Genomic DNA, 9,591 nt, shown 5'->3' with positions numbered 1-9,591 from the left:
TAATTATTTCTGCAAATTACATTAAATAGGTAAGTTCATATTATAAAATCGTTAAATTGTTGCAGCTAATGTGGCATTGTTTTATGAAGGACGCTGATTATGCGATAAGTATCAATATAAAAATAATCTGACATTCTCTGAAACTTTTATCAATAAATAATTATTTTTTTGTGTTGAAAAATTTTGATTTTGATAAACGAAAATCGCAAAAGACTCCTTTTACTGCAAAAGTGAAAAAGAAAAACTATTTCTGGACCAACAGCTAATGAATCCCGGCAAATTGTTCTACACAACAAAATCTTCCTGAGCAGCAATTTTTGTTTTCATTCAGTCAGCAAACTAATCATAACCCTTTCTCTGTAACTACCTATGTCAAATTCCTATATTTATAATCCTTTGAGCGATTTATCTGCAGATTCATAAAAATCTTGATGCAAAATTTAAATATTAGTGGAAATTAAAACGATTACAATGACTTTTCCACAAATAATATTAAAACTCAGTTACTGTTCATGCTGTGGTATTATAGCAATGTGGCCTAACCATCTTGCTATTTGTGTTATTTTCGACTTCTTGTATTTCATCATTTGTATCTGTTTGCACGTTTTCTCCAGATACCTTAAGTCAATTTTACACCGCTATATATTTTCATGAGGATTTTCATGTTTCCGGTTTATTCTCATCATTCTTTGTTTTTGCCCATGTTTCACATATGTAACTGCTTGTTTTACAATTGTTTCATATGCTATAATTATGACTGCTCTCGGTATTTTTTATTGCGATCCCATTGCTCAGTTACCTTTCAAAATTGTTTTATCTATCTCATTTTCTTACTTATTAGATAATCGAATCGATCATTTTTCAAAATTATAATCTTTTCCACTTACTATCCATTTAGTATATTTGCTTTCATCTATGTCTTCAGTGCGCTTCTCCATGTATTTATTTTCTCTTCATTTATTTGTGAGATATTTTGCTTCATCCACAAATTTTTTCCATTTCTCTCTTCGGTCTTTTTAATAATATTATGTCATTGGCGTATGTAATGCATCTCATCTGCTTCGTTACCTAAAAAGCTAGCATATCTATATTGTACTTTGCTTTATTTCTTCATACGTACTTGCGAGCGACTTATATCAGTTTACTGTGAATCTTTTCAAAATCTGTCATCATAATTATCACATCGTATTCAAAGTTTCAATTTAGTATAATTTACCTTTAGTGAATATGCCGACATGCATTTGATATTTGGTTTGATTTCTGGTAACTCGTCAGAAGCCAGAAGGTTGTATACCAATGCTTTTCGGGTAGAATTATACCGACTGTAGAACTTTTGTTAGGGTTCGTCGCAACTTGGGAAACAGGTTTGTCTACATAAATTAAGTAAACTAGTTTCCATTATTTTTAATGAAATGACATTTTAGGTCCTAGTGTTCTACCAAAAAAGATGGCGAAGGTCAACAACGAAATATACCAACACCAGCTTTAGAGCAAACTGCATTAGATACAGTTGATGCTCATCCCAAAACTAGCATACGCAAAATGTCACTACAATTTAAGGAATTAGCTATTCATAGTATTAACCAGGAGCAAAATCTTCACCCCTTTCACATCAAGAAAGTACATGTCATGGAAGTAGAGGATTATCCAGCAAGACTGGTTAACGCTCGTAGTTTCTAGATAAACAACTATTTGATAATACATTTAGTAGAAAAGTATTGTTTACTAATAAAGCTGGTTTCACGCGAGACGGTTTTATCAATTCCTATTATTTACATTTAGAATCAACATCGATTTTGTGTTAATGTGTGGGCAGAAATAGTGAGTAATAATTTAGTAGGTCCATATTTTTTGATAGTAACCTGAATGGTCAGCGATACTTAGATTTTCTCCAAAGTGATTTCCCACCCATGTTATATGATTTCCTCCAAACATTCGCAGAGACATGTGGTTCATGTACAATGGAGCCCCTCCCCAATTTCTAAATGATGTAAAAAATCATTTCAATTACATTGTTAAAAGCTCAATATATGCAACCCCAGTAAACACAAGGAACGAAATGATCGATAGAATAAACTTCCATATCCAGCTATAAGGCAGAATCTTTGAATACTCTTCCCAGATCAAAGAATATCCTCCGTAGACTCCGGAAGTGTGTAGGAGTGAAAGATGCCCACTTCCAACATTTATTAAAGTTTTTTTTTTGTTTTTATTTGATAAGTTATAAGCTAACCAACTAAATTTTTCTACATTTCAACTTTTATGATAATTTTCTTTCTTTTTGGCACGTACAACGTATCTCATATTTGACACCGGATCTTTAAATTTTTGTCGCTTTTAATCTTCTCGCCTATTCCCTGTTTTTTATTCAAATTTGATAGCGCTGTTTTGATACATAATCAAAAATAACTATTCCATCCAATTACTACGTGATTATATTATACTTGTATATACCTATGTGGGAATAAACTCCGATAATATTTTTCTCACATTTTTGTACAACCCTACATTTCAATAAAAAAAAACAGTTTTTAGTATTAAATGAATATGTATACAATAACTAATTTGAATATACCATTTTTTAAACAGAATATAAAAAGTAATGCTGAAACAAACTAGAAATTATAGAAAAAAAAAATTTATTTGAATATTGATCACAATATATATTAAACGTATTTGTCATGTATCTTCAGACTTATTAACGATGGTTTACCATATTCTTAGCAATAAATCTCCTCTTTTACTTAATTGAACGAACATTTTCAATATCAAGATCTAACCAGTGTTGGCTGGATAACCTCACAAAAAGTTTGTATCTGTCGGGGATACAAATATGCAATGTTACCTAATTATAAACAGAAATTATGTTCGAATAATAACTGAAGCGAAGAAATTATTATAACAGATATAATTATAAAACAATATGTATAGTTAGGAAATATGTCATACAATGGTAGCAGAAGAGCTATACACTACATTCGCTGAAGTTCAACCAATGATTATATTTTCCAACGTAAATCAAGTGTCTGAACTAAATACATCATCATACCAATAAATATCTGATACCGAGAACAGCTAAAGAAATGAAATCATTTCTAGGACTTCCTGATTATTACAAAAAAATTATCAAAGACTTTGCTATCACTAAACTATTAACTGCATGTTTAAGAAAGAATACCAAAATTGAACATACTCTCAAAACAGTGATATGCAGAATTTGAAGTTGGCAATGACGACCCGTCACTGTTAAGTGTGAAACAAAATAAAAGTAAAACGATGAACTCATTAACGAAGTGGAATAATCACCAAATTTATCAAAATTATAATCATTTTGACAGAAATAGATACTTTGTAGATATTAGAGGCAGCCGGTAACAAGTCCGCGACCAACGACTGTTTTGGAAGCAAATTATTTATGACCTCTTCTGCCACTTTACGTACCCCTGGAGGATAAATTTTTCACCTTGATCTTTGCTCATTTTCTTGTATTTCAAAGGAAAACTTTGAATTATTATATATTTGACGTGTCAACAAATAAAAATTTTAAACTTGCAATTATTCTTATAGTTTATCAGTGTTACCACCCAATTTTCCTAGAAAGTATAATGTTCTAACAACTTTTTAATAGAAAATAGAAGCAAAATAGAGAAAAAAAAATTGTATTACACTTGTTTTATAAGATGATGTTGTCGCACTCGTTGCTTTATAGTACTCCTCACTGCCCTCATCGTGCTCTAACAAACGCGTGCGACAAAATAGTGTCTTATAAGACCTGTATAATAAATAAGTATTAAAATGTTTCTAGGAGCTTGAAAACTTGCAAGAAAAACCAAATTCTAGAAACATTATTTTTAAATTTTGTCGCCGTCGTTGGAGTTCGAAATGTTCGGGTAAAGTCTGTATCAGCTGGGCAATAACTTTTCCTGAATGTCCTCGAATGTGTGCGCTGATTTCAGGTTGTATGTTTTATGTCAAAATTTTCAGATCTGTCCTATAAAGAACAAAAAGAGAACTACGCCGCTCTATAGAAATTGGACTTGGTTTTCAGACCCATATATAAGACCATGGATATAATTTCCGAAAAGTCCATCTCTCAGACGTTCTAAACAATAATGACATTGTTAGAAAACCTTCCAGAGATGCATCCCTTAAAACAGCAAAGATCGAATTCGGTCAACATGGCTTCATTAATTCAACCTATAATAGCTTTAGAAGTCCATTTTTTCATATAGACATACAACTACCACTATTTTAAAGTAAAAAACATATCCTTAGTTACCTTGAAAATATTTATAATGGAACCCGTTACCAATTTCTTATAAATAGGACACCGGAAATTTCAAACCGTATACACTCTACCTAACATCAAACGAGGTTTAATAAACGGTTTTGATAGTATCATAAAAGCAATTTCTAAAAATTTCAACCAATAAGACGCCGCACGCTACGACAGAACAGTATAATTACAAAATAATGAAGATATTTCATTATTATTATTCCATAAAACAATAATCAAAAATAACAGCTAATGAAATAGAGAAGCGCAGAATATCCTAAATCCTCTAAATATGACTTCCGTTAGCCCAGCACACCTAGGCTAAAAATCATCAAGTGTAATATATGAAAAAATTTCGCGTGATCTACTCGTTACGAATCTGTCGCCAAAAAAATTCTGCGTCTTTTTGTTACCGAGATATTGTTAAAAAACTAGTTTGTGCTTTGTGAAATTAATTAATTTTTTCCTTACAACTTATTAAATCAACCTAAAATGGGGAATATGTAGTAACAATTTTTCAAAGAAAAATTAAAATACTTATCTTGATTTGTTGGTTTTGTGCAATAGGTAAATTACTTGTATCATTGATATAAAGTACATTATTTAAATAGCAAAGATTACCTAAGTATAATTCTAAAAAAAACTAGTTTTGATCAAAATATTGTGTGTATCAATCACAATCTTTCCACCTTAAGCATAATACTGTAAAAAATTATTACATATATTATTATATCTACCAACCAATTATTCTTCTAAACAATATTAATAAAAAACTTGACTTGATGAGCATCGAACAGATCGAATCCAATCTACAGGTAGTGCATTCCACTAAGCATTCGCGGTGCTTAAAATACTCTTTTGCGCTTTCCACATAACTACTACGATCGTTGTGGTCGCGATGAGAACGTCATGACTAACGTTCACAGCGACCCTTGTCATGAGGTGGGTCGAAGTGAGCGTTAAAATAACTAGCGGAATTTTCAAAGCTCAAGCTACGCAAATTGCAACCATGAGAATCTATCTCATTATTTGATGCTGTATGGGATATTATAAGTACTTTATAAGCATTGTTGTGACGCACCACCAAAAATTTTACTATCCCCCAGAAGATATTTCGATTTTATTTGAATGTAAAATAGTTAATCCCCCGCTAAAAAATTCAATGATTAACAAATTGTAACAAAACTTCTTATAGCATTTGCTTTATTTTTTCTGTTTTTCCATTCGTTAATCTTTACCTCAAAATTCCTCGCAAGACATTCCACTTAGATTTGCGATTATAACGCTCTGGACTAAGTGGAACGAGAAAGATCGTAGCCATGAGTGCCTAGTGGAATGCTTTCGGAATGAGCGGTTGCGAGCGAGATAAGCCGTGTAGATGTGCAACCGGCGAAGCGCTGAGCATGCGCAACAATAAACTGTTATCAACAAAAAGCTCTGACATTACGATAGTAACCAATTATTAGATTTATAAAAAAATTGATTGAAACATATACTTTAAAAATGTAGGAATATTCAGTGCAAAATTCCTTCTGTTTTAAGATATACTTTTTATATTTTAAGTTTATTATAATTGGAGACTGAAAGTTTTAAATGTGAATAAGTAATATTTGGTGAATACATTGTCAACCTTGTAAAAAAATTTTAGTATTTCCTAAAAGTGAAGATAAAAACTTGTGAGCTACAAGTTATATAACCAGATATAATTTTAAACATAGAATACACCATACAGACCGAAAATATTGTTTAGGTTAACCATAATTAAATCGTAGTAAGTAGTTAGTTCTCTCCAATCCTTGATATTGTTAATACATACTCGTACTTCCAAAACTCTAATTCGAATTATTAATGTCTCTAATTATTTTCACAAATACAGCGTTAGCTAATACATAATCCCAGTAGGTCATAGGCACAGGTTACATTCTGGATTAATGAAATTGATAAAATACAAACTAAACAAAGTACAATTGATGATCAGTAACAAGTGTTCAAGTGATTCTCAGTGAAAATATCAACTATTTCTAATTATAAAAATTATTATACAGGCAGCACGGAACCTTAAAAATCGAAAAGAAACCTTTAATCTTTTAATGGTGAAGATTATAATATACGGAAGCTTACAGTCTGTAGTCTTTAAATGAATTCGAAGTCATTCATTTACCTATGAATCCTGACAGCAAGTGGAAGAAATTCTTCTGTAAGTTGTGTGAAATCGAAATTATCCACAAAACAAATTATTGCAGCGTTAGACAATATCTTGTGTTGCGAAAGAAATTATTCTGTTTAAAATTAGAAGGTGATACGGATTAATGCAAGCACCTTATACAGTTTGATTCTGTGATATCAGAGTTAGCATCAGCTGGAGCAACTATCTCGGAGGTTGATAAAGTGGCCCAACTATTACTGACTTTACAAACTTCTTACAATGGCGTTATAACGGCAATCGGGAATTCATAGAAAAACAATATATCATGTTAGGTTTTATAAAAACTCGGTTATTAGATCATTAAGTTAAGCTTGAGAATGAAAAGTACTTTGTGTTCTATGTGGAACAGACATAATGGCATTTTAAGCACATTAGAAAATCGCCCCTAGTGCTACCTACCGTCAAATCTATAAATGTATTAGTTGTGCTAATGAGCCATTAGAGTACCTATTTCAATTAGATTTATGCATTGTCTATTATCACCATTAAAGTTCGGGTGTAGGATATATTCGTTACGTTCCGTACTTTTGGGATTGTAATTCGGGTTTGCAAGTATTTTAGACATTGAATATTTTTGAATATGATTTCCCTCATTTATTATATTTATTTGTTATAATTATTGACATTTGATAGGTCAAGTGCAGTTTTTCGGCAACAGAAATTTGAATAGTGTAAATAAGTTTTCAAAAATGGCAAAAGACTAAAAGACGTGATAATTTGAGTAGTTCAAGCTCCGGTTCTAGCTCGGATTCAATGAGGTCGAAATCAAGATACCGTAATTTAACGCCATTAAGTAGAGCTGATAAATTTTCAACAATGGTAAAAGACTACAAGACGTGATAGTTCGAGTAGTTCAAGCTCCAGTTCTAACTCGGATTCAATGAGATCGAAATCAAGATACCGTAATTTAACGCCATTAAGTAGGGCTCATAAGTTACCCTTATAGAAGCAAAATAAAACATGAACTAGAGCACGTTATTTGAGTCATATGATAAAACAATTACGTACGTCATATCATATAGAAGCTAATATAATTAGTCTCACATGTTGGTAGTTTCTTCTGAAAAAGATGATGTGGCACCATGCAGTAGTACCTTATTATCTGTGCTTAATACAACAATGGAATCTGTAGACGAAGATAGAATAAAAAAGCTTCAGAGCATTATCGATCGTTTGTCTAAATGAACATTCCCAACTTACGAACAGAGTTTTGTCCAAAAACGAAAATATAATGGCAACAAAATGGTAAGGAAACCATGACCAGATAAAATTGATAATTGATCAATCAATGAGATGATGTCACAACCTATTAAAATAATTTAATATTTTAGTGGAATAATACGCGACGTTGTTTCCTTTCAGGTAATCAGCAAAAGACTGACACGACTTTTTATTAACATAACATGACATACTTCACAATTTTGTTTCAACAGTGATACCAACTAATAAAATAAAAACATTATTGATTAATACCAACATTTTGTTTGATATCCAAAGATAAACATATACTAACACCCCCACTTATCAACAAAATTCAAGTATCTATTAAACCAAGTAAATGTATCAGCCTGAAATGCTTTTCAGAAAGTAGACTTCGTTAAAACATCTGATGGCATAACATTAGTCGATAAATACTTCATCTGTATAACCTTATTTAATATTGTTTCTCTTACAAAATAATGGCGCACATCTATATGCTTTGTTCTTTTATATGGGATTGCTTATCAAATTTATTGCGCTTTGGTTATCATTAAATAAAGTTACACAAGGTACACTCCCTGCCAATTCTTCCAATAATCCCTTTAAATATATAGCTTCCTTAGTTGCCTCAGAGATTGACATATATTCAGCCTCATTACTCGACTGCGCAACTGTCTTTTGCTTTGAGCTCAACCAGGAAATCTCAGAACCACAAAGTTTGAAAGCATATCCTGTATAGGACTTACGGTCAGGAGCATTACTCGCTCAATCAGCGTCTACAAAACCTTGTAGCTCTGAGTTATCTTTAGAATATCTCAATGAATAGTTAATAGTACCTTTTAAGTACCTAATAATGCGCTTTGCACATTTCCAGTGACTTTCATTGTATGAATTATTAAATTGGCTCAGAAAACTCACAGAAAAAGAAATATGTCAAAACAGATAAATACATCAAGCAAGTTATGGCACTCATTTCCAAGAACCCCATATAGAAGAAGCTGACGACACTATAAAATTTCGCTTATCATAACATACACATTATGTATAAATAAAAGAGACATGTTAATTAGTCAGTCAGTCAGTTGTCATATAAGAAAACGTAAATTTTATTGTCGGGAGCTTTTTAAGTGTAAAGTAATAAATAAAGTTTTTTAAAAATTGATATTCCACCTTCGGTGATTTATTTGGCGCAGTCAGTAGGATTTTTCGGGTCGAACATATCGTATGTGCGATTTCGTTTTAACGATTTACCGAAATAAATCGAACACTTAGCTACATTTGCTGGATTATTGTAGAGGATATTTGTGCAGTGAGTTACCATATCTTTGGTCTCTTCCATCCACTGAGGATCTGTTCAAGCCGCTACCAACTATTCAACGAGATCTGGGACCCATAATGCCCAAAATCTGCGAGAATCCTGTCGTGAGTTCTCATAGCTAATAAGGCATGTTTAAAATCATCCTTTATGTTCTGTAAGTACAATTTATGAATTCTGAAGTAACTATTAACGAACTAACTCGAGCATTGAATAATTTATTATTAGAAACCACTACTGACTCTAACCCGATAAATTCAAGTAGTACAGTAAATAATCAAATAGATATGGCGGTACAATCTTTCAAATGGGAATATTCAAATTGTATTCCTGATTTTGACGGAAATCCAAATGACTTGAATAGATTTATTTCTGTTAGCGAATCACTCATAAGCAATTTCATTGATAGAACTAATCCTAATAATTTCCAAAATGTTTATTTGTTGAATTCGATAATAGCAAAAATAAAGGGTAAAGCTAAGACAGTAATTAATATCCAAACATGTAATACTTGGAACGAATTGAAAGATGTCTTGATGAAAAATTTCTTGGATCAGCGAGATGAAGTATGTCTCAATAGGGATCTTGTAATGC

This window comes from Diorhabda sublineata, chromosome X (assembly GCF_026230105.1).
Source record: "Diorhabda sublineata isolate icDioSubl1.1 chromosome X, icDioSubl1.1, whole genome shotgun sequence".
NCBI lineage: Eukaryota > Metazoa > Arthropoda > Insecta > Coleoptera > Chrysomelidae > Diorhabda > Diorhabda sublineata.
Note: the sequence above shows the minus strand (reverse complement) of the source record.